This window comes from Aegilops tauschii, chromosome 2, assembly GCF_002575655.3.
Source record: "Aegilops tauschii subsp. strangulata cultivar AL8/78 chromosome 2, Aet v6.0, whole genome shotgun sequence".
Lineage (NCBI taxonomy): Eukaryota > Viridiplantae > Streptophyta > Magnoliopsida > Poales > Poaceae > Aegilops > Aegilops tauschii.
Genome location: NC_053036.3, coordinates 18463427 through 18487384, shown reverse-complemented (window position 1 = coordinate 18487384; position 23958 = coordinate 18463427).

Below are 23958 nucleotides of genomic sequence, written 5' to 3'. Positions count from 1 at the left end.
TATTTATTATTGCCTCTAGGGCATATTTCCAACAATGGTATCCATCATCGTCTGGCCAGACACAGTGTGATTTGATCACTGGGATGCCGGAACACGGAAATGAGAAAAGAGAACAAAACCGGTAACGAGGTAACTTGCATGGTGGACAAATTATTCGTCCACGGGGATGCAACATATCTCACCTCGGGTGTTTGTGACATGTCGCGAAGCAACAGGAATAGCTCACTGCAACTGGAGGTTCACTCGAATATTCATTCGTGTGGGTATAGGAGTCAATATGGGTGTCCACGGCTCTGATGTTGATCATTGATCGGAAGGGGTTCCGGGTCATGTCTATACTTCACCGAACCTATAGGGTCACACGCTTAAGGGTCATCTATCTGCTGAATACTAGACAGGGAGTCTGAGAGAAAATCATCGAAAAAGTTTCGGACACCGAAAAGTTTCGAACAGCGAAAAAGAACCGCAGAGAGAGGTCACCGGATGAGTTTCAGTGAAACCGAAATAGTTGTTTCGGGGTATGCCATTTAGTTAAAATGGTTTCGGCACATGCCTGATAATTCTTGGAGGGTGCCAGAATCATTCTGGAAACTTTTTGGAATTTTCAGAAATAAAAACCGGAAATGTTCCGGAGCTGCAGGAACCGATTCAGATGCTTTTCGCAGATGAAAATCACTAAACTGGAATTGTTCCAGAACATGTTGAAAATTATTATGGTGGGTATTGGAAATGTTCTAAGCCCACATAAATATTTTCAGTTCGAACGGACGCTGAAAAATGTCGTCGTGAATAGTGAAAGTGCTTTTTGGGATATTTTATGGAAAGCCACCTTTTGGGGCTTTGCCCAAAAGATCTAGGGATGACATGGATGGATTGGGAGGCCCTCATGGCCCCCCCCCCCAAGGGGTGTGGCTGGCCACACTTGGGGCTCCACCTTGGAGCCCCTCTTGTTCCTTGGTTTCACTCTTATGTCCTTGAGGAAGGACTTCATTCATGTGCATTTTGGGTTTTTGTGTTAAACTACCATACCCCTTGGGATTTCCTATAAATAGAGGTGGAGGGGCAGCCCTCCACACTCACTCTTTCTCACATACAAGTGCCATGCATGATCTGGCTTCTCTCTCCCTCCCAGCGAAATAGTTTCGTAGAGCCGTAAGGCTGTCTGGGTTCCGGCAGGAACTAGTTCTGGACGGCGAAGCCCGGCCGGATAGATGACACCGTATGTGTGCAACTCTGTAGAGAGATCGTAGTTTCGGTCTTAGTTCGTGAGTGCCTCCCGAAGGGCTGTCCGTGTGACCATCCGAGTTTCGAAGGTCCTCCCGAAGGGCTGTCCGAGTGACCATTCGAGTTTGGAAGGTCCTCCCGAAGGGCTGTCCGCGACACCGTCCGGGGGGCTGTTCGACCACCTCCCGGAGGGCTGTCTGAGGAGCAGATGAGGGTATACATCCTCGCGGTTGGGAGGTTGTAAATCCTAGCTGCGGGGATCAGCACCGCCGATCATCATCGACTCTACTTCCCGCTGCGCTACGGGTCGGTAACGAAAAAGATCAAACCATGTATGCAGTCTCCATAGTGGTCCTGGGCTGGTGCGTAGGTCGGAATTTTTTTGTTTTCTGTCGCGTTCCCCTACAGTGGCATCAAGAGCCGTGCTATGCGTAGATGCAGGTTTCGATCTAGAATACATGGAGATGTATGGGTATTGCATAATATAATTAGGTAGTAGATGAGATCTATTGCTGAAAATTATTTATGCGGGTGACAGATGAAATCTGTTACCCGACGTTCTTGTTGCTTCCCTAGAATTTGCGTTTGCTCAATCTCGAGACAGCATGGTGGAATTTGACAAAGTTCTGGCAATCCGTGATCCTGATTGATCATGGAAGTGCTATCAGTTCTTTGGGTTCTGCCGTAGTCAAAAGAAAGATGAAATTCGAAGATGAAAGGGCATTGCAGATATGATCTGCACGGGGGTCATGCGTATGACGAAGTTTAGTATGGGGCTCGAGATTTAATTATCTCGTGTTTCATACACCCCGAGATGTTAATCTAGCAACTTGAATAATCATACTTAATGATAAAACGTTGGTAGCTGCGGTTTAAGTCAAAACCTTAGAAGCCACAAAAAATAATTTTTTGCATAAACCGATTAGAGGCGTCTAACTTGGTTTTGCAGGATGTGCATGTGATGTGGTATAGCAATGCTCATATTCAATTTGATTATGTATGAGATGACTATATGATGTAATTAAACATGACCTACGTGTCATGATTCGGCATGATGGTTGGAGCCATATGATTGTCACTTTAATGACCTGCGTGTCAACCTTAAGTAATGCACTTATTTTATTAGCTATAGAGATAGCAATATTATCTGGTGCATCGACAAGGTGGTGGCAATCTTCGTGAAGGTGAACACCAACGCGAATGCCGAAGACGAAGAAATGAAAGACTTCTCCGTCAGAAGGGGCTATACCATATCATGCTATTATGAATTGCCTGAGATGTTTATCCCTCTTGTTGCACCCTTCTTGATTGCGCGGTAGTCGCTTTTTATTAGGGTGATCTCTCACTTCAAAATATCAAAGTAGTTAGTGTTCACCCAAGTGTAGCACCGTCTGAAATTCGTATCTTTTCGGGGTGCGCCATGTACACATGAGCACGAACGAATTGAGAGGAATGAGGCGGGTGAGGTCAGACCTCGCAGCAAGATCACTTGGTTGTCTCTGACGTTCAGGCAGGATCGTCCTGAGCTCGGAACACACCCATCGAAAGATGAACAAGAACCACATAGAGATGTGATCGGCAAGTTGGCCTACCGATTGAAATTCGCGTCATCAGTGATGAACCCGTCAATGGCGTAGAATTGAAATGTGGATCTTGAATCACTCACAATCAATTTTGAGAGATATTGAATTGACTGGGAGCGCACTGTAGAATTAACTTGTCTAATTCTCAGTGCAATTAATTATGAACAATGTCCAAGTGTTTCTTGCAAAATAGTTGTAGAATAATGGCTCGCATTTCCACCTTCCCTGTTAAAATTGAATAGCTGTTAAATATCTGGTTAAAACTTTACGATTGGTAACGTAATGTGAGGATTGTCCTCAAAAGTGCCGAGAAGGACTTTGTCCTATCGCATGCTTTCCGTATCCTCCCGCTAATGCTATGGATCATGTGACTCTCGTCCTTCGAGCCAAAAGCTAGAATTCTGTTACGGTCAAGTGGAATATGTTTGCCTCCAAGAAACCCAAACTTTGAAAGTTGGGATAGTTATATGATATTCATGGAACTGAAAATTATTTTCAGATACAAACAAAGCAATGTTTGTTTGCAAGTATTAGTAAAAGTGTTTACTATGCATTTGACTGTTGGGAAAGGGATCCAGAAGAACGCCTGTCATATAATGAAAGGTGAATAAAACAACAACTTAAAGAGAAGGAAGTGTCCAAAGGGTGTTAGTATGAGTTACACGCCTAGGAAGTCCGGGGCTAACGCCACTCTTAAGTTGGGTGCTTCTTTTGCGAGTAGGAAATACTAAAAGTTAAACTGTTAGAAGTATAAAGGCAGAAAGAAAGATGACTGGAATATCCAGCTCATGTATGAATGTCATACAAGTTTTTGATGTATAGTAGGCTGGTCAAAGATATAGTTCTTGGTAATTATGGTTAAACATGTTAATCACTAATTCTTGGGTATTGTGAGTTAATCACAAAGATACTCGCTCGATTGCATTCTGTTACGAATCAATGTAAGAGCTACTATGGCCTAAAAAGACTAGCCAGAAATGAGGTTAAGGTATACACAGGGAACATAGTAAATGTTACTATACCTTCCATCGGTGTATTGCCGTCTGTATTTATTTTCATAATTCATTTAGAGTTTTACAAACTCTAGCCCATTGCATAAGGTATCTTGCAAGAAGGTTGTTCATAAGAGAACTTTTTATGTTCGATGTTATGAATAACACAAGGGCCACACTTTCATTATGAATGAGATCTATGTTATGAATATTGATAATAATACAATACCTCTGGGTTTACTTTCATAATTCATTTTAGAGTTTCATACACTCTAGCCCATTGCACAATGTTTTTTTGCAAAAGAGTTGTTCATAAAAACAACAACTGTTGTTAAGTATTATGAATAACATGAATGGCCATGCTTACATCCAAGATGGGATGTATGTTATGAATATTGATGGTAATATGATACATCCATAACACTGACGCTAAATGTCGCAAGACTAAAAGAATACCACACAAGTGTGGCACTACATTTGGTCACATTGGAGAAACCCGCATGGAAAATTCCATTATGATGGATTTTGAAGTCTTTTTGATTTTGAATCATCTGTCACTTGCAACTCTCCTCCGAAAGGTGAAGTGACTGAAATACCGTTCACAGGCCATAAGGAACAAGCAGCAAACTTATTGGTGATCATACATTTTTATGTGTGTAGTTCAATAAATGTTGTTGCAAGTAGTGGATTTATATATCTTCAGAAATGACTCAAGTAGATATATGGATATTTGCTTGATGAGACGTAAGTCTGGATCTTTTGAAATCATTCGAAAGGTTTTCAAAAATGAAGTAGAAGTTATTGTAACAAGGAAATTATGTTTCTACAATTTGATTGCAGAAAGGAATATCTGAGTTACAAGTTTAGCGAATGTCTGATGAGTTGTGAAAAGAGTTTCATAACTTACACCTTCTGGAACACCACTATGAGTGGAATGTCTGTGAAGATGTAATCAAACCATTTATGACATGGTAAGGTCAAAGATGACATAAATAAATTTGCCATTATCCCTTTTAAAGTGATGCTTTAGAGACCGCGGCTTTTACACTGAAAAGAGCTACATCGGGTCTGTTGAAATGAAGCCATGGTATGGTACGCTCAACCATGTTATATCTTTTCTTAACATTTGGAATATGGGGCTTGTGTAAAAGGTTACAAACCTATTCCAAATTAGACAAGTGCTACTTTGTAGGTTATACCAAAATGTTGGGTATTCCTCCCTCACTATACCGAGGCAAATAGTTTTGCCGCGAAACGGTATGCTGTTAAAGAGAATGGTTCTTCCAAAAAGGTGAGTGGGAGAATAGTGCAACTCGACGAGATAAACAGTATCTTCATCATCAGATCAAAGGAAAGAGACCTTGGAAGTAATTCTAGAGTTTCCTACTGCGACTGATACGGAAGTCTCTACAATAAAATGTATGAACTTCGGTCAAACTTGCAGCTGAACCACGTAGGCAAGGCTCGTGCAAACCTCTCAGGTGCGCAAACGAGATATTGTTGTTAGACAACATTATACCTACGATACACAAGGAAGCGTTGATGGGCCCTGACTCCGGAATTGGCTAAATGCCAATACAACCCGAGTTAGTTTCCATATAAGTGATTCAAGATTAAAACCTTGATACAACTTTCGGAAGACTTAGAGTCTAACGAATATTTATGGAACTTTAAACTGATACGGATAAAAATGTTTTATCCATAAAGCTCGACTTGTTGAAATAACAAGTTCAAGAGTTGACTACGATATGGTTGTTTTCATCGTAGCGAGGCTTAAAGTCGGTTCGGATTGAACTAGCAATTAATACATATTTCAATCATGAGATATGAAACATGGATGACAATAGGATTTCCATCTGATGGAAATGAAACCAAGGACTTGCATGTGTTACAGTCCAAGACATTTTGTCTATCCAGAGGATGCTAGTAAGGGTGCAAACTTCAGAGTTCCAGCGATGGACAGAAGAGAGCAAAATGGAGTTGGAATCTTCGTGCTTTGATGAAATGGTCAAAGGGTTCTGACTTCATCAATGGGTAACGAAGATGCTTGTAATTCAAGAATAAGTGGGAGCGTAATAATATTTCTAAAAACCTTGTGTGCTTGACACATTGTTAATTGGAATAAATTTCTTAACACGAATTAGGACTTCATTTGAATATTTTTTTGATGAAGTGCTTAGGCATAGCCTCAATTTTAGGCATGATGGTCTATGGATATAGATTTACCTAATATGGCTAAGCAATGAATACATATTGACAAGGTGCTAAAACCTATTTAGCATTTAAAACGCCAAGGAGTGATTCTTGACTAAGTCACATGGAAAGAGTTTTTACAAGACTCGGTGTCCCAAAACACTGAGGAGTAAAATACATGATGGAGATTCCACACACCTTCGTGTTTTGGACTAATCATGTATTCCATGGTATGTAAAACAACCAGATATGTCCGATACTCCCAAGGTGTTGCGAATATGGATACTAAAGTGACAAAGTACTGATCGTGGGACAACAGTGAAAGATGTCATTGAGTACTAGAGTAAGTACTGATGATATGTTTTCTTGCAAGCGGAGATCATGAAGAGTTCGTTGTAAAATGTTACATCGATACAGTCTTCATATTTTCTCCATGCGATTTTCAATTTAAGTTAAGGGTTTTGTGTAATACACAATATGGTGGCACGGTAGTTGGAAATTGTTCCCAACAGGTACTGTGGCGAATTCTATAACAAATGACTAAGTATGTTGATGCTTTAGAAGCGACAAAAGAAGATGTTGAATCATATACTTCATTCATGAACTTAGTATGGTTCCAAGATGGCTTTTGTCAATGGGACACTACTGCAGGTAGTTGCTCCATAACTCAGTCTGAGGAATCCAGGTTCGACCTATGATTCACATATATACAACGCCAAGTCCACACAAAATATGAATTTTGTGAAAGCATGAAAATGTGAGGATATGCAGAGATACACACTGAGCTGAAATTGTCAGATCCGATGGACATCAGGCTATACCACATGTGAAGCATTTTTTACACCAGTATGCCATAGGTGTAAAGTGCATTAGCATTAACTAGATTATTGACTCTAGTGCAAGTGGGAGTCTGTAGGAGATATGCCCTAGAGGAAATAATAAATGATATTATTTATCTCCGAGTTCATAATTATGTTTATGTTCCATGCTATAACTGCAATGATTCTCGAGTCTGCAATATCCACGAGGCTCGGAGGAAGACTCATATGCACGTGTGGAATAATAAACGGTAAGAAGTATTCCTAGTCTGGCCTCTAAGACTAGCTCAAGTGTTGCATGATGGTTCTGTTTTCCTGATCATGGGCATGTCTATGCCAGCAATTTTGAGGGCACAATGTTAAGAGAACATTTGTGTTGAATCGACCCGGATTGATGTTATGCTAAGAGATTCATTCGTCACAAGTTAATGGTGCATAACACAGAGATGGTTAACGTTTGCATGATTCCTTAGACCATGAGAGTATCGAGTTTCATCATGCTTGCTTCATGAACTTTGGGGTTTGTTAAACGTCATCCGTAAATGGGTGGCTATTACGGCGGCTTGCGGGTTCATGGAAAAGTGTGTCAAGTAACTTGATAGCTCAAGCTTGGGATTTGCTCCTCCGACGATGGAGAGATATTCTCGGGCCCTCTCGGTATTATGGTATCCATCATCGTCTGGCCAGACACAGTGTGATTTGATCACTGGGATGCCGGAACACGGAAACGAGAACAAAACCGGTAACGAGGTAACTTGCATGGTGGACAAATTGTTCGTCCACGGGGATGCAACATATCTCACCTCGGGTGTTTGTGACATATCGTGAAGCAACAGGAATAGCTCACTGCAACTGGAGGTTCACTCGAATATTCATTCGTGTGGGTATAGGGGTCAATATGGGTGTCCACGGCTCCGATGTTGATCATTGATCGGAAGGGGTTCCGGGTCATGTCTATACTTCACCGAACCTATAGGGTCACACGCTTAAGGGTCATCTATCTGCTGAATACTAGATAGGGAGTCTGAGAGAAAATCATCGAAAAAGTTTCGGACACCGAAAAGTTTCGAACAGCGGAAAAGTTCCGCAGAGAGAGGTCACCGGATGAGTTTCGGTGAAACCGAAATAGTTGTTTCGGGGTATGCCATTAAGTCAAAATGGTTTCGGCACATGCCTGATAATTCTTGGAGGGTGCCAGAATCATTCTGGAAACTTTTTGGAATTTTCAGAAATAAAAACCGGAAATGTTCCGGAGCTGCAGGAATCGGTTCAGATGCTTTTCGCAGATGAAAATCACTAAACTGGAATTGTTCCAGAACACGTTGAAAATTATTATGGTGGGTACTGGAAATGTTCTAAGTCCACATAAATATTTTCAGTTCGAACGGACGCTGAAAAATGTCGTCGTGAATAGTGAAAGTGCTTTTTGGGATATTTTATGGAAAGCCACCTTTTGGGGCTTTGCCCAAAAGATCTAGGGATGACATGGATGGATTGGGAGGCCCTCAAGGGGGCCCCCCAAGGGGTGTGGCCGGCCACACTTGGGGCTCCACCTTGGAGCCCCTCTTGTTCCTTGGTTTCACTCTTATGTCCTTGAGGAAGGACTTCATTCATGTGCATTTGGGTTTTTGTGTTAAACTACCCTACCCCTTGGGATTTCCTATAAATAGAGGTGGAGGGGCAGCCCTCCACGCTCACTCTTCCTCACATACAAGTGCCATGCATGATCTGGCTTATCTCTCCCTCCCAGCGAAATAGTTTCGTAGAGCCGTAAGGCTGTCTGGGTTCCGGCAGGAACTAGTTCTGGACGGCGAAGCCCTGCCGGATAGATGACACCGTATGTGTGCAACTCTGTAGAGAGATCGTAGTTTCGGTCTTAGTTCGTGAGTGCCTCCCGAAGGGCTGTCCGTGTGACCGTCCGAGTTTCGAAGGTCCTCCCGAAGGGCTGTCCGAGTGACCATTCGAGTTTCGAAGGTCCTCCCGAAGGGCTGTGCGCGATACCGTCCGGGGGGGCTGTTCGACCACCTCCCGGAGGGCCGTCTGAGGAGCAGATGAGGGTATACATCCTCGCGGTTGGAAGGTTGTAAATCCTAGCTGCGGGGATCTGCACCGCCGATCGTCATCGACTCTACTTCCTGCTGCGCTACGGGTCGGTAACGAAAAAGATCAAACCATGTATGCAGTCTCCATAGTGGTCCTGGGCTGGTGCGTAGGTCGGAATTTTTTTGTTTTCTGTCGCGTTCCCCTACAATTTTCCCCTATTAGTCTGTGTAATGTGCTATATGAGATTGCCTCAGAAGTCATTGCCAATCATTTGAAAGTCGTTCCTAGGGCACAGAGGACTAGACTTAGTGAACACACGAAAGGTCTATGTGGTTGGTTTAGGGTTGCAGGAACATGTAGAGAACGAGAATCACACTCTAGATGGAGATTGGAGCTGGAGGAGGACGATATGGAAGCTTTCCTACTAACGAGACCTAGGGCAGATCGGATCGCCTCTGAATCGCCCATGTGCCAATTCCATGGGAAAAAAAATTAAAGGTGATTTCTATTTATTTAACAAAATAATAAAAAGCTTAAAGTAACTTTTTTGTGAAAGAACAAAAAAATAAATTAAAAAGGGTAGAAAAGGGAAGAGAATAAAAAATAACTGAATTTTTATTAGGCCAGCCCATGTTGGGTGAATAGGTGGGTGACGAGTCACGGTTCTGGTTTTTGGTTGGCATCCTCCCCTCGACCGATTTTTCCTATGTTTTTTTGCTGGTTTTACCGGTTTTCATTCTATTTTCTCATTGTCTACTTTTATTTTCATTTTTTAAATTTCGGGAATACTTTTTAAATTAAGTAACATTTTTTAATTCTTGAATAATTTTTCAATTTTAGTAATATTTTTGGATTCATGAAACATTTAAAAAATCATGTTCAGTTTTGCAATTTGTGAATATTTTAAAATTTTCGAAACATTTTGTAAGATCTATGAACATTTTTTCAGAATCCACGCACATTTTTACAATTTATGGACATTTTCTGAAATTAATGTACTTGGTAAATTCATGAATATATTTGAAAATTCCAAAATCATTTAAATAAAAACCGAGAAATATTTCCTAGTCCGTACACATGACTTGCTATCTCACAGATGCCGTAGGGGGCCAGCCACTTTGCTATCACACCATTGGTAGGGTGAGCGTCTGGTCGCCTCCCTGAGCACTATCCGCGGACTATGAGGTCATGAGAGCTATATCTCGCTTAAAGCGACATATACGCTATGCTCACCTAAAGAAACCCCCTCGTGCTTTGTTTATGAACCGGCCCATTCCGCAGTCACTCTTCTCTTCTCCTTGCTCGATCGCTATACAGGTTTGGTTTTTGGTTCAGTTTTGTTTGGTTTTTGCTCCTTTTTTTATTTTTTTCTTTCTGTTTTGTTCATTTCTTAATGTTTTTTTGTTTTCTTTACTTTTTTTACCCGTTATCTTTGTTTCTTTTCTTGGTATTCACTATTTATTTTTCTTTTTTCTATGACCACTTTTGTTTTTTTGTTTCTTTTCATGGTTTTGACTGGCTTCTTTCTTCTCTTTTTTTTCGTTGGTTGTTTCATTTTTTAGTTTTCTTCATTTTCTAGGGAAACCAAAAGCTTCATAAATTTTGGTGAATGCGGTGTCTTCAATCCACGAGGAAATTTTGGTGAACTTGTTTGCAAACGCGGAGGTAGGAGGTCCTTCAAGTATGAAACAATGTGGGAAATGCATGATGGTCTACACGATCTTATTGCTTCTTCTCGGAATCGCAAACAAGAGAGCCTCTCAGTTAGTGGTACTAAGGGCAAACTCACGTTGCTAGTAGCTTCGCTATCGGCATGGGACAGATACACGTTTGGTCATGTGAGGAAGGAGATTCGTAATTTCAAAAAAAGATTTTGAAATTTTGAGGAATATTCTGGGACAAGTAGGTCCGACTCGGGAAGAAGCAACAATAAGTGACCGATTGGTTGAATTGTTCCACCGGGAAGAGATGACGCAATGGCATAGGGTTGACTGGCTAAGAGATGGAGATAAAAACTCCAAGTTTTTACACCTCAGAGTGACCAGACACAGAAAAACAACAAAATTTCATCGCTGATTATGGATGATGGGCAGGTGACGGAGGATGTTAGAGTTGGAGGGAATGGCGACATAATTCTATAGTAACCTCTATTCGGCGAGGGGGGTGTCCAATACAGATGAAGTGTTTGCAGACAACCCCATGCAAGGTCACTCGAGAGATGAATGAGAAGTTGATGGCTCCATACTCGGCTGAGGAGGTAAAGCGGGCTTTATTTCAGATGTTTCCCACAAAAGCCCCGAGCTACGATGGTTTCCTGGTAAATTGTTTTCAACAACATTGGGAAATATGTGGAAGTGAAGTTACAAAGATGGTGCTTCGGATTGTGGAGGGAGTTGAGAGTGCAACAAAGATCAAGAAAACTATTTTAGTACTAATTTCCAAGGTAAAAAAAATCGACGTTGCTTGCAATTTTCCCCTATTAGTCTATGTAATGTGCTATATGAGATTGCCTCAAAAGTCATTGCCAATCATTTGAAAGTCGTTCCTAGGGCACAGAGGACTAGACTTAGTGAACACACGAAAGGTCTATGTGGTTGGTTTAGGGTTGCAGGAACATGTAGAGAACGAGAATCACACTCTAGATGGAGATTGGAGCTGGAGGAGGACGATATGGAAGCTTTCCTACTAACGAGACCTAGGGCAGATCGGATCGCCTCTGAATCGCCCATGTGCCAATTCCATGGGAAAAATTTTAAAGGTGATTTCTATTTATTTAACAAAATAATAAAAAGCTTAAAGTAACTTTTTTGTGAAAGAACAAATAAATAAATTAAAAAGGGTAGAAATGGGAAGAGAATAAAAAATAACTGAATGTTTATTAGGCCAGCCCATCTTGGGTGAATAGGTGGGTGACGAGTCACGGTTCTGGTTTTTGGTTGGCATCGTCCCCTCGACCGATTTTTCCTATATTGTTTTGCTGGTTTTACCGGTTTTCATTCCATTTTCTCATTGTCTACTTTTATTTTCATTTTTTAAATTTCGGGAATACTTTTTACATTATGTAACATTTTTTAATTCTTAAATAATTTTTCAATTTTAGTAACATTTTTGCATTCATGAAACATTTAAAAAATCATGTTCATTTTTGCAATTTGTGAATATTTTAAAATTTTCGAAACATTTTGTAAGATCTATGAACATTTTTTCAGAATCCACGCACATTTTTACAATTTATGGACATTTTCTGAAATTAATGTACTTGGTAAATTCCTGAATATATTTGAAAATTCCAAAAGCATTTAAATAAAACCGATAAAAATTTCAAGTCCGTACATATGTCTTGCTATCTCACAGATGCCGTAGGGGGCCAGCCACTTTGCTATCACACCATTGGTAGGGTGAGCGTTTGGTCGCCTCCCTGAGCACTATCCGCGGATTATGAGGTCATGAGAGCTATATCGCGCTTAAAGCGACATATACGCTATGCTCACCTAAAGAAACCCCCTCGTGCTTTATTTATGAACCGGCCATTCCACAGTCACTCTTCTCTTCTCCTTGCTCAATCGCTATACAGGTTTGGTTTCTGGTTCGGTTTTGTTTGGTTTTGCTCCTTTTTTTATTTTTTTCTTTCTGTTTTGTTCATTTCTTAATGTTTTTTTGTTTTCTTTACTTTTTTACCCGTTTTCTTTGTTTCTTTTCTTGGTAGTCACTATTTATTTTTCTTTTTTCTATGACCACTTTCGTTTTTTTGTTTCTTTTCATGGTTTTGACTGGCTTCTTTCTTCTCTTTTTGTTCGTTGGTTGTTTCATTTTTTAGTTTTCTTCATTTTCTTTGTTTCATTCCTGGTTTTCGTTGTTTTCATTCTTTTTCATTGAATTTCTATGTTTTTGTTTTTGTTCTTTTTTGGAATTAAATGGTTCTTCGTTCTCTTTGTTTCTTTCTTGGGTTTTCATCGGTTATTTATTTGTTCAACACGTGTCATTTCTTTCTTGAGTACACAATGTACATTTTCTGTACACGTGATTTTTTTATATATGTTGAACTATTTTTAAAATATACGATGCATATATTTACTTGAACACATGTTTTGAACACTTTCTTAATACATGGTCAATATTTTTCAAATACATGATGAACAGTTTTAAAATGACAATAATTGTTTTCACACACAATGTACATGTTTTGTATACATGAAGAACATTTTTAAAGACAAAATTATATTGATATTTTTTATGTCCACTTTTATTTAATGTATGTTGTACATTTTTCATATACACCGGGAAATTTTTTCATACGCGTTTAACATTTTTTGAATACATGATCAATATTTTTTTCATACACATTTGTATTTTGTATATACATTTTTTGGATATATTACAAACATTTTTTCTATACACATTTACTCCTTGTAGCATGCTTCATTAGCATTTACACCTTGGTAATTTTTTTAAATGCTTCATTAAATTTTGCTAAATACTTGATTAATATTTTTTAAGTACATGATCAACTTTTTTCAAACACACTGTATTTTTTTATACATGTGAAACAATTTATTATACACATGTAACATTTTCAAGTCAGTGATTAACATTTTTCAAATGTTTTATGTAAATTATTTTTTGTAATATACTACCTCCGTCCCATAATGTAAGACGTTTTTTGACACAAGTGTAGTGTCAAAAAGCGTCTTACATTATGAGATGGATGGAGTATATCTTTAGAACTTTTTGAAGTATAAACAAAAGTAAAGAAAGAAAGCAAAAAACAAAAAGAAAAAAAAGAAAAAAAAGAAAAACCGAGATTGTGGCCTCCCACGCGCTTTCCGGTCTAGTCTTGCACTCAGGCGTGGCTGCCCTACGTCGCGCTATTGGCGAGATATAGACGCGCCCTATGAGGTCCTCCAAGATATAGCGCATGCATATCGATGTTTGGTGGATCTCTAAGCTTTTAAGTTTTGTGGCCTTTTGGTGCAAAGAGATTTGTCACTTTGCACTGTTCATCACTAAACCCATTGAGAAATACTTCCTCTGTAAGTAAATATAAGCTGTTCTAGGTCACGTTTGTTCACAGAGGTAGTAACAATTATTTGTTTGTATGTGTCATCTTCTGTTTGCAAAAAAAATGTTATCTTCTTATTTTCTCTTTCTATTTCTGGGAGCAGTCAAAACTACTCCCTCCGTCCCATAATATAAGAGCGTTTTTGACACTACACTAGTGTCAAAAACGCTCTTATATTATGGGACGGAGGGAGTAGATTGCTATTGTTACTTTTGGGAGTAGTTGATGCCATGCAGATGTCATCATGACAAGCGCTGCCTGTCAATGGCCCTCTTGTCTACTACCAGACACCAAAACGATAAGAAGCAAATATTTGCTCCAATTGACAAGGCAAAAAGGCAACGAAAGAGCCATACCAGCTAGCATGTGATGTCGATCGCATGCAAAAGGTGCACCAAGTTTTACTTTGTGATTTCCTCAGCCCAATTGAATTATGTGCTGGTGTATAGTCCAGTTAGTGTCTCAGCTCCACCCTTCAAAAAGGACTCTAGTATTGGGTTATCTCATTTTCACTTCTTTAATTGTTGACCTCACAACTCATGCAAAGAGACCCATCGATGGCAACTGGTCAGAAGTGACGCCATACCAAGCATGTTCATGTCCACTGGAAGTCGACTCGGCACCAATCGCACATACGATCTCGGTGTCCCGCAAGCTTGGTTTCTGCTCCAACAACTCCCAATCTGTGGCCGTGAGCACGCTTCAAGGGTTGGTGTGGTTGACTTTGATAGCAAAGGTCACTTTTCTCTGCTGAAACTGTCGGGAACATGATCCATGTAATCACATCTTTTAGGGAGCCATTCATCAGAGTTGGTGGCCTAGATTTGGTGCATATGGCGCCTGGAGAATGACTTGGCACCAAGTTCCTGTCCACAGGAAGATATATAGACCAATTAATTGCTTTCAGAGAATTAATAGAACGCAATTTTGGTGCATCTAAATGTTAGCTGGCTAATTAACTCTGCTCCTACGTATGTGCTCACACAAGTTCGAGCTATATATCCTTATGTGTGGTGAACAATATGTGTGACACTCCCTTTGCGTCCGGGAAACAACACAGGGGTTTTGCGATTAGTTTAGAGCATCTCCAACAGCCGCCGAACGCGCCGCGTGCTAAAAACTACTTTGCCTCGCGCCCATCGTCTGATTTGGCGCGGCGTGCAGCGCTGGCTCCAGCAGCCGCGCTAAAATGCAGCGCGCGCGCAGCTCCGGCAGTGTGTAAAAATGCAGCGCGCGCGACTCTCGCACAAACAACATATGCATTCCAAAACAGAAGCAAAAAGATCAAACACACAAAAAATAAATCGAAATAAATAATTCAATTTCGTTATTACAACTCAAACAAACAGCTTATCGTTCAACACAACAAATAGTTCAACAATACAATATCGAACGCACAAATCATGATGCTCTTTGTTGTCCATTCCATGCCCACCACTCCTCAATGAGATCCTTCTGAAGATCGTTATGCGCTGCGGGACGTCGAATGTCATGATAGGAGGCAACAAAACGGGCCACCCTTTCAGCCCTCCGTCGCACTCGCACGGGATGTCCCAAGAGCTCATACTGAGAGTAGTCTACATCTTGGCCACGCTCATTCTCGATGATCATGTTATGCATGATCACACAAGCGTGCATGATGTACCAAAGCATTTTCTGACCCCAAAATCTAGCCGATCCTCTCACAATAGCAAATTGGGCTTGCAAAATCCCAAAAGCTCTCTCCACATCTTTTCTAGCCGCCGCCTGAGCATTGTGGAAATCAAGATTTTTCTTACCTTCAGGCTTTTTCAACGGCTTCACAAAGGTTTGCCACTTTGGATAGATGCAATCCGCTAGATAATAGCCATAGTTGTATGTACGACCATTTGCTACAAACTGCACCGGTGGCAAATCACCATTTGCAATCTTACTCATCAGTGGTGACCGGTTGACAACATTGATGTCATTCAAATATCCAGGCATTCCAAAGAATGCATGCCAAATCCAAGTCTCTTGATTGGCCACCGCTTCAAGGATTATAGTGGAACCTTTGGACAATTCTTCCAACTCCAATGCATGCAATCTATTGATCCAAGCATATCAGGAAAGCCGCGAGCTTTGTTAATCTCCAATAGCCTTGCGGCGTCTTCAGCGTTGGGAGATCTCAAATACTCCTGGCCAAACACTTGCACAATTCCGACTGCGAAGCGCTTGACACACATGATGGCTTGGCTCTCACCCATAGCCAAGTGATCATCAACTAAATCAGCCGGGATACCGTATGCCAACATACGCAAAGCGGTTGTCACCTTCTGAAAGGTGCTATGCCCGAGCTCTCCAGCGGAATTCCTCCTTTGCTGAAAAAGCCGGTCATGGCTCGCTAGTTTCTTTGCAATGCGCCTGAACAACTCGGTGCTCATCCTAAACCGGCGACGAAAGTATGACTCCGGGTATGTGGGATTCTCCAAGAAATAGTGCCTCATCAATCTGTTATGGGCATCAATCCTATCCCTCCAAATTTTCTGCCGACCCATAACCGAACGACCGTGCTTCGGTTTTTTATTGATGTGCATAGCTAGGATCATTGCAAGATCCTCCTCTTCCATATCAAATTCTTCTTCGGAAGAATCATACGACGAACTCATCTACAATGTTCATATTATGCTATAAAAAACTACAATCAACATGCACCAAATTCATGAAGTTTGAGCAGTACATACCTTGCAGGCGTTTTGTCGAACACCTTGCGGGCGCCGAGCGGCAGCGAGCGCCCGGGCACTGTTCGTCGGAGGACGGACGCGCGCGAGGGGCGGCGGTGACTAGAGGGGGGCGGAGGAAGCCGCGGCGGCGTGGGGATAGGCCGGGGAAGCGCCGGAACGGTCGCTGGATGGCGCGGGCGGCGGCGGCGCCGCGGTTGGAGGGGAGTGAGTTGCGAGCGAGCGCGCGGGAGCGGGCGCAGCAAAGAAGCGGGGCACGATGGAGTTTCGGCCCGCGCGCTGAACTAGATATGCCGCGCGCGGTTTTTGCGCGCCCGCTGGAGCCACTATACCTGTTGCGCGCGCATTAAAATGGGCAATTTTGCGGCGCTGCGCTAGTTTTGCACGGCTGTTGGAGATGCTCTTATCAAGTAATATACGTGTGACACAAAAATTGGAACGGTTGCATTCATCATCAGAAACATTTTCCATGTGATTATAGTTTATGTGTAGTCAAAGTTCAGTTTAAAGGGACACGTCTAGCGAGCGCTCAGCCGCTGGGAGAGTTAGCGAGCGGCTGAGCAAAAAGGATATCGCTTGGTCTCCCTAGTCCTTAAAAGGAAACCCCATCCTTAAAAGTATGCATTTAATTCAGATTTTAGAAATTTTTAAAAATCATAACTTTTAAACCGTGCGTCGGAATTAAGATCCGTTTTCACTCTTGGAATCCTTGCGACGTGCTCTTCGAAACAAGATCTCGCGTCGGTATGTTTCGACGATTTTTTTGTGTGCAACTAAATCCCTATTTGATGCAACTGTTTAGGAGTCAATGTGCAACTACATGACAGTCGATGTGCAACTTTTTCCCTACTAGTGAACGTGCACTTTTCACTCATGCGAACAGATATAAACCCATTTAATTCGGGTTTTCATTTTTCTAAAAAGTCATAACTTTTGAGTCGAACATCGGAACTAAGATCCGCTTTCACCGTTGGAACCCGCGCGACGTGCTCTTTGAAACTACATCCCGCATGGCTATGTTTCGACATATTTTATTGTGTGCAATTTAATCCCGTTAGGTGCAACTGCCTAGTAGTCAATGTACAACTATCTGAGAGTCGATGTGCAACTTTCTTCCTACCCATGGACGTGTAGTTTCACTGATGGCACGTCCACCCCAACCTACCCCTAACAGTGAGATGTGTAACTTCGTCTGTTGCCCAAGCAAACTACTTAGTAGCTGATGTGCAACTTCTCTCTGCCCGTGGATGTGTGGATTTCACTATTTGCTGCCTCGGCCAACTGCCTAACAGTGATGTGCAATTTTCTCCCATACTCCATGGAAGTGTAGTTTTCCTAGCTAGGACCCTGTCTGAACCACCCCTGCTAGTGAGATGGGCCACTTTAGCGCCCCATCTTTAAGCATCTTTTCAGTGCCGCCTGGATGTCCAGTTTTCACCATCCAACTATTCCTGCCAGTGAGATGTGCGACTTCGTCTGTTGCCCCGGCCAACTGCCTAGCAGACTATGCGCAACTACATACGTTACCCCTGCCAACTCAAACTACACATCCACAGGTAGAAAAAGAGGAAGGAGTTGCACATTGATAACTAGACAGTTGGCTGGAACAATAGAGTAAGTTGCACATATTGCTGGTAAGGTGGGTGGGGCAGGGTGTGCATGAAAAATTACACAACCACAAGGTAGTTGGCAGGGCAGTAGACTACTTGCATGTCAAAAAAGGTTGGTTGCCATGGTTGCTAGGTTACAACTTTGTAACTCAAAAAATTGGTTTTGAAAAAAAATTGCACCAAGCAGTACTAAAAAAGTTGCACAATGTACTAACAGAGTTGCACCATGTAGCATTACAGTTGGCATAAAAAAATTCGTCGAAATATACCCATGCGGGATCTAGTTTCAAAGATATCATCGTAAGGATTCCAACGGTGAAAACGGATCTAAATTCGGACACACGGTTCAAAAGATATGACTTTTAAAAAAATTGAAAACCAGAAATAAATACACGCAGATCTATTTTTCTAAAGCAAATTGACCAGTGTGAAAGCATTTAATGCCACAGTGTACATGCGCTAGCAGACAAAAAAAATTCACATGCATGCGTGTGAGACCGGCCGCTTGTTTCAGCAATCTAGCGCGCGCACGATTAGGTAATTATGCAGTTTAAATCCACACACAAAAAAGACTTCAGTTTGGAAGAGGCGTCTGGTGCCAAAAATAAAGGAAGGCTGTGCACACCTAATACTGATGTGGATTTTCCCTGAAGAAAGGGGAAGAAAAAGAGAACACCACTAATGGTAGACATCCATGCTTGCTTGCCTACATAGACTTGAGCTGGGGTTTCAATTGACTTGGGGTAATTAACTAATATGAGCCATGAGATGCTCAAGTAATCAAGTGGCCGGGAGGCGAGTGATAATCTATTCAAAGCCTGTGAGTTTATAGTTAGGTTTTGCTGTTGTTATCTACCATAACTAGAGAAAAAAAAGGTTTGGGCTTGTTGTAGATTCAATGTTAAAGCGGTATCCCACACAATTTTTTTTCTTTTGCATGGGTTTTCAAGAAAATAACTTCAATTGTTCATTTACCTTAATGTAAACTTTCTGCCCAAACCTTGATCTTTCTAGGCTATGGTAGATAGTAGGATGCTACATTGATAAACCGTTATGGCATCTGTAATTGCCACTCAAAATAAAGATTTTTTATGGTACTTATTTTTTGCGGAAAAAACTTTCGATCTATTCATCATCTTTTATGGTAGTACAAAAAACAACAGAAGAAACAAAAAATATATCTGGATCCGCATACCACCCAATAACGACTATAAGCATTGGAGCAAGCCGAAGGCGTGTCGTCGTCGTGTCCCCTCCCTCATTGGATTTGGGCAAAATTTATTGTAGCAGACAGTTGGAAAATTGTCGTGCTAACGCCCCAGAGAAGCAACACAGCAGAACAACAACCGTAGCTGATGAAAAGAATTGTATATTAGAAGGATCCAACTTGTAGACATGCAAACAAGTGAGAAAGATTTTTTGATGGTGCTTATGCGAGAGGTTATTCTAACGTAGCAAAACCAAATTGGCACGGTGATCAACAAATCTTGTTTGAACAAGAGACAACCTGTCACCTTATTTTTTGAGTGTCCAACTAAGCAAATCTCTTGGCGTGACATACATCTACCTTTTAATATCCCATCTCCTCGGATATGAAGTATGTGAGCTCGAGCTCACATAAGCTCAAATGAACAGTGAAGTCTGAAAAATAGTAAAAAATTCAAAAAAATGATTTTGTTTGCAAGAAACATTGATGTTTTTTCTACATACATGTAAAATTTTCAGGTTCGAATCACATTTGTAGAGGTGTGGGCAAACAACAAAATCGATGCTCCAAAAAGTGTGTTTCAGAGGTATTTTGGAGCATTAATTTTGTCTTTTTGTCCACACCTCCATAAATGCGATTCCATTGCAAAATTTTGCATGGGTGTAAAAAAACATTGATGTTTGTTGCCAAAAAAATTTAGAGTTTTTAGAATTTGTTTAATATTTGTTTTTGCATGGGCGTGACAATGGTTTTTTGTTCTATTTGTCTATGTCGCAACAAAAATTTTCTTTTCGGGAGAAAAGTTTAACCCGTGTATGCAAGCTAGGGTGAAAACCTAGATTCTTGCTTGGTTGTTGCATCCAGTGACGGTGGTGCTTGAGTGTCACTCCCTTTCTGAAAGCGTTGTTGTTGAAGAACCTCGTTGTCCATGTGGAGTCCTGAGATGGTTGGAAAAGATATGGTCATTGTTGTAGTTTGCCAATCGCAAATCTGATCACTTATGTTTTTAACTTTTGTTCCTCGCTTATGCATAGCTTTGGTCTTATATGACCACTTGCCGGCGTGGTTTTGTGTGTGAGTTCATGTTGGCCGTGTGTCCTAACAATGCAGAGACCGGGCATGTGCTCATTACATTTATATCCTTTTGATGCCCCATTATGAAGCAATAAAATGCACCCTTTATCCCAAAAAAAACCTTGTATGCAAGTGTTGTTCTCACGTATCAACTTGTTACGAACGTGGGCTATGCATATTGCAATAGACGTGTCACAAGGGAATCGACAGAGCTTGGCACCAAGCAGCTAGAATGCAATGTACGCACACACGCACATGCACATACACACACTGACCCCTATGAAAACACGCACACACACTTCTATGAATACCTAAGAGACACTGAGCCAATAGTCAGTCAATGGGTAGGCCCCTATTTCAGTTGGAAACCGGACCTTACTTTTCAGTAGTCGGAAAAGCTGCAAACCAGCCAATGTCACTTTTTGAAATGTACGAAACAAGGGCAATGTCACTTTCGCATAAGTTGCAAACAAGGTAATGTTACTTTTTTCCATACCGTCGGGACTCTGGGACTGAGGATACCCAGGCCCGTCTGCCTGCGGCTGATGTCTACTACGCAACCTTTCTTCTTGTAGATATTGTTGGGCCTCCAAGTGCAGAGTTTTGTAGGACAGTAGCAAATTTCCCTCAAGTGGAACCTAAGGTTTATCAATCCGTGAGAGACGTAGGATGAAGATGGTCTCTCTCAAACAACCCTGCAACCAAATAACAAAGAGTCTCTTGTGTCCCCAACACACCCAATACAATGGTAAATTGTATAGGTGCACTAGTTCGGCGAAGAGATGGTGATACAAGTGCAATATGGAAAGTAGATATAGGTTTTTGTAATCTAAAAATATAAAAATAGCAAGGTAGCAATTAACAAAGTGAGCGGAAACGGTATTGCAATGCTTGGAAACAAGACCTATGGTTCATACTTTCACTAGTGCAAGTTCTCTCAACAATGATAACAAAATTAGATCATATGACAATCCCTCAACGTGGGACAGAAGTCACTCCAAAGTTCCTATCGCGGAGAACATAAGATGAAATTGCTTGTAGGGTACGAAACCACATCAAAGTTATTCTTTCTGATCAATCCATTGAGCTATTCCTATAAGTGTCACAAACAGCCCTAGAATTCGTAGTAAAATAACACCATATGACACACATCAATCAACCCTAGTGTCACCTGATACTCCAATGTCACCACAAGTATCCGAGGGTCAATTACATGATATGCATCAAACAATTTCAGATTCATAATATTCAATCCAACACAAAGAACCTCAAAGAGTGCCCCAAGATTCCTACCAGAGAAACAAAGACGAAAACGTGCATCAACCCCTATGCATAGATTACCCCAATGTCACCCCGGGAATCCGCGAGTGGAGTGCCAAAACATACGTGAAGTGAATCAATAGAACACCCCATTGTCACCACGGGTATCCCACGCAAGACATACATCAAGTATTCTCAAATCCATAATAGTATTCAATCCGATAATAGTGAAACCTCAAAGATAAAACTCTGAAACACCATATGATCCAACTATAATAGCAAAGCTCGCGGCACATCAAGATCGTGCCAAATCAAGAACACGAGAGAGAGATCGAACACGTAGCTACTGGTACATACCCTCAGCCCCGAGGGTGAACTACTCCCTCCTCGTCATGGAGAGCGCCAGGATGATGAAAATGGCCACCGATGATGATTTACCCCTCCGACAGGGTGCCGGAACAGGGTCCCGATTGGTTTTTGGTGGCTACAAAGGCTTGCAGCGGCGGGACTCCCGATCTAGGTTTCTTTTCGGTGGTTTTGGTATTTATAGGAATTTTTGGCGTTGGTCTCACGTCAAGGGGGTGCACGGCAGCGACAAGTCGTGGGGGCGTGCCCTAGGGGGGTGGGCGCGCCCCCCTAGCTTGTGGTTGCCTCGGGACTCTTCTGGCCCAACTCTTGTGCTTCGGGGGTCTCTTTTGATCCATAAAAAAACACCGTAAATTTTCAGCCCATTCTGAGAACTTTTATTTCTGCACAAAAAACGACACCACGGTAGTTCTGCTGAAAATAGCGTCAGCTTGGGTTAGTTCTAATCAAATCATACCAAAATCATATAAAATTATTGTAAACATGGCATGAATACTTCATAAATTATAGAAACGTTGGAGATGTATCAGCGGCCCATCATGTGGCATCGTCGAGGGGCCCAGCACGATCCAGTGTCAAGAATTCATGACCAAGGACCTTGCAAGGGCCCCCGCCTCATGAGGCGAGCATCAACAAGCATCATCAGATGCGCAAAGTACTTCCCGAGGGGCGGCCTCCCGAGGCCCCTCATGCGGCGGACATCTCTAGGTTCGCCACCCCGCCTCGCGATGCACGTGGGTGGTGCGATCCGCGACATGCGGATCCAGAAGAGGGCCAGCGGGCGCAGACAAGGACACTTTCCTCTTTGGTGCTAAGGAAACAAGATATCTCGCCGGTTCCCGAAGCGATCCCCAAAGGTTGTCGTTCCGGTGCTACAAGACCAAGTCGTGGGCTCGTCAGGACGGAGGTCATCGCCGAGCCCACCAGCGCGTCATGGACAGAAGCTTTGGAGGCGAAGACCACCTTTAGTCAGGATAGGGTGTACTGCTGCCCCCCTTCAAAATTGGCTGTTGTGGTATCCCTTCCCGCCGAGTGTTTTCGGGGAAGAGGACCAAGGCTAGTATAAGTATAGGCTAGTTTCCACCATAGAGGGGATCGAGTCCTTGGATCCCTCATCTTATCTTGAGCCCTCCCGAGGCGCCAGACTCTTGTACTAGTTCATACTCATCATCCCTTGCGAGGCAATCCAGGATACGTCTCCAATGTATCTATAGTTTTTGATTGTTCCATGCTATTATATTATCCATCTAGGATGTTTTATATGCATTTATATGCTGTTTTATATGATTTTTGGGACTAACCTATTAACCCAGAGCCCAGTGCCAGTTTCTCTTTTTTCCTTGTTTTTGAGTTTCGCAGAAAAGGAAAACCAAACGGAGTCCAATTGACCTGAAATTTGACGGAGATCATTTTTGGACCGGAAGAAGCCCACGGAGCATCGGAGATGGACCAGAAGAGTCCCGGGCTGCCCACGAGGGTAGGGGGCGCGCCCACCCCCCTGGGCGCGCCCCTGCCTCATGGACAACCCGGAGACCCCCCTGACTTGTTTCCGACGCCAATACCTCTCATATATACCCAAACTTCCAGAATAACCTAGACCGGGAGTTCCGCCGCCGCAAGCCTCTGTAGCCACCAAAAACCAATCGGGACCCTGTTCCGGCACCCTGCCGGAGGGGAGATTGTTGGAAATATGCCCTAGAGGCAATAATAAATGGTTATTATTATATTTCTTTGTTCATGGTAATTGTCTATTATTCATGCTATAATTGTATTGTCCGGAAATCGTGATACATGTGTGAATACATAGACCACAACCTGTCCCTAGTAAGC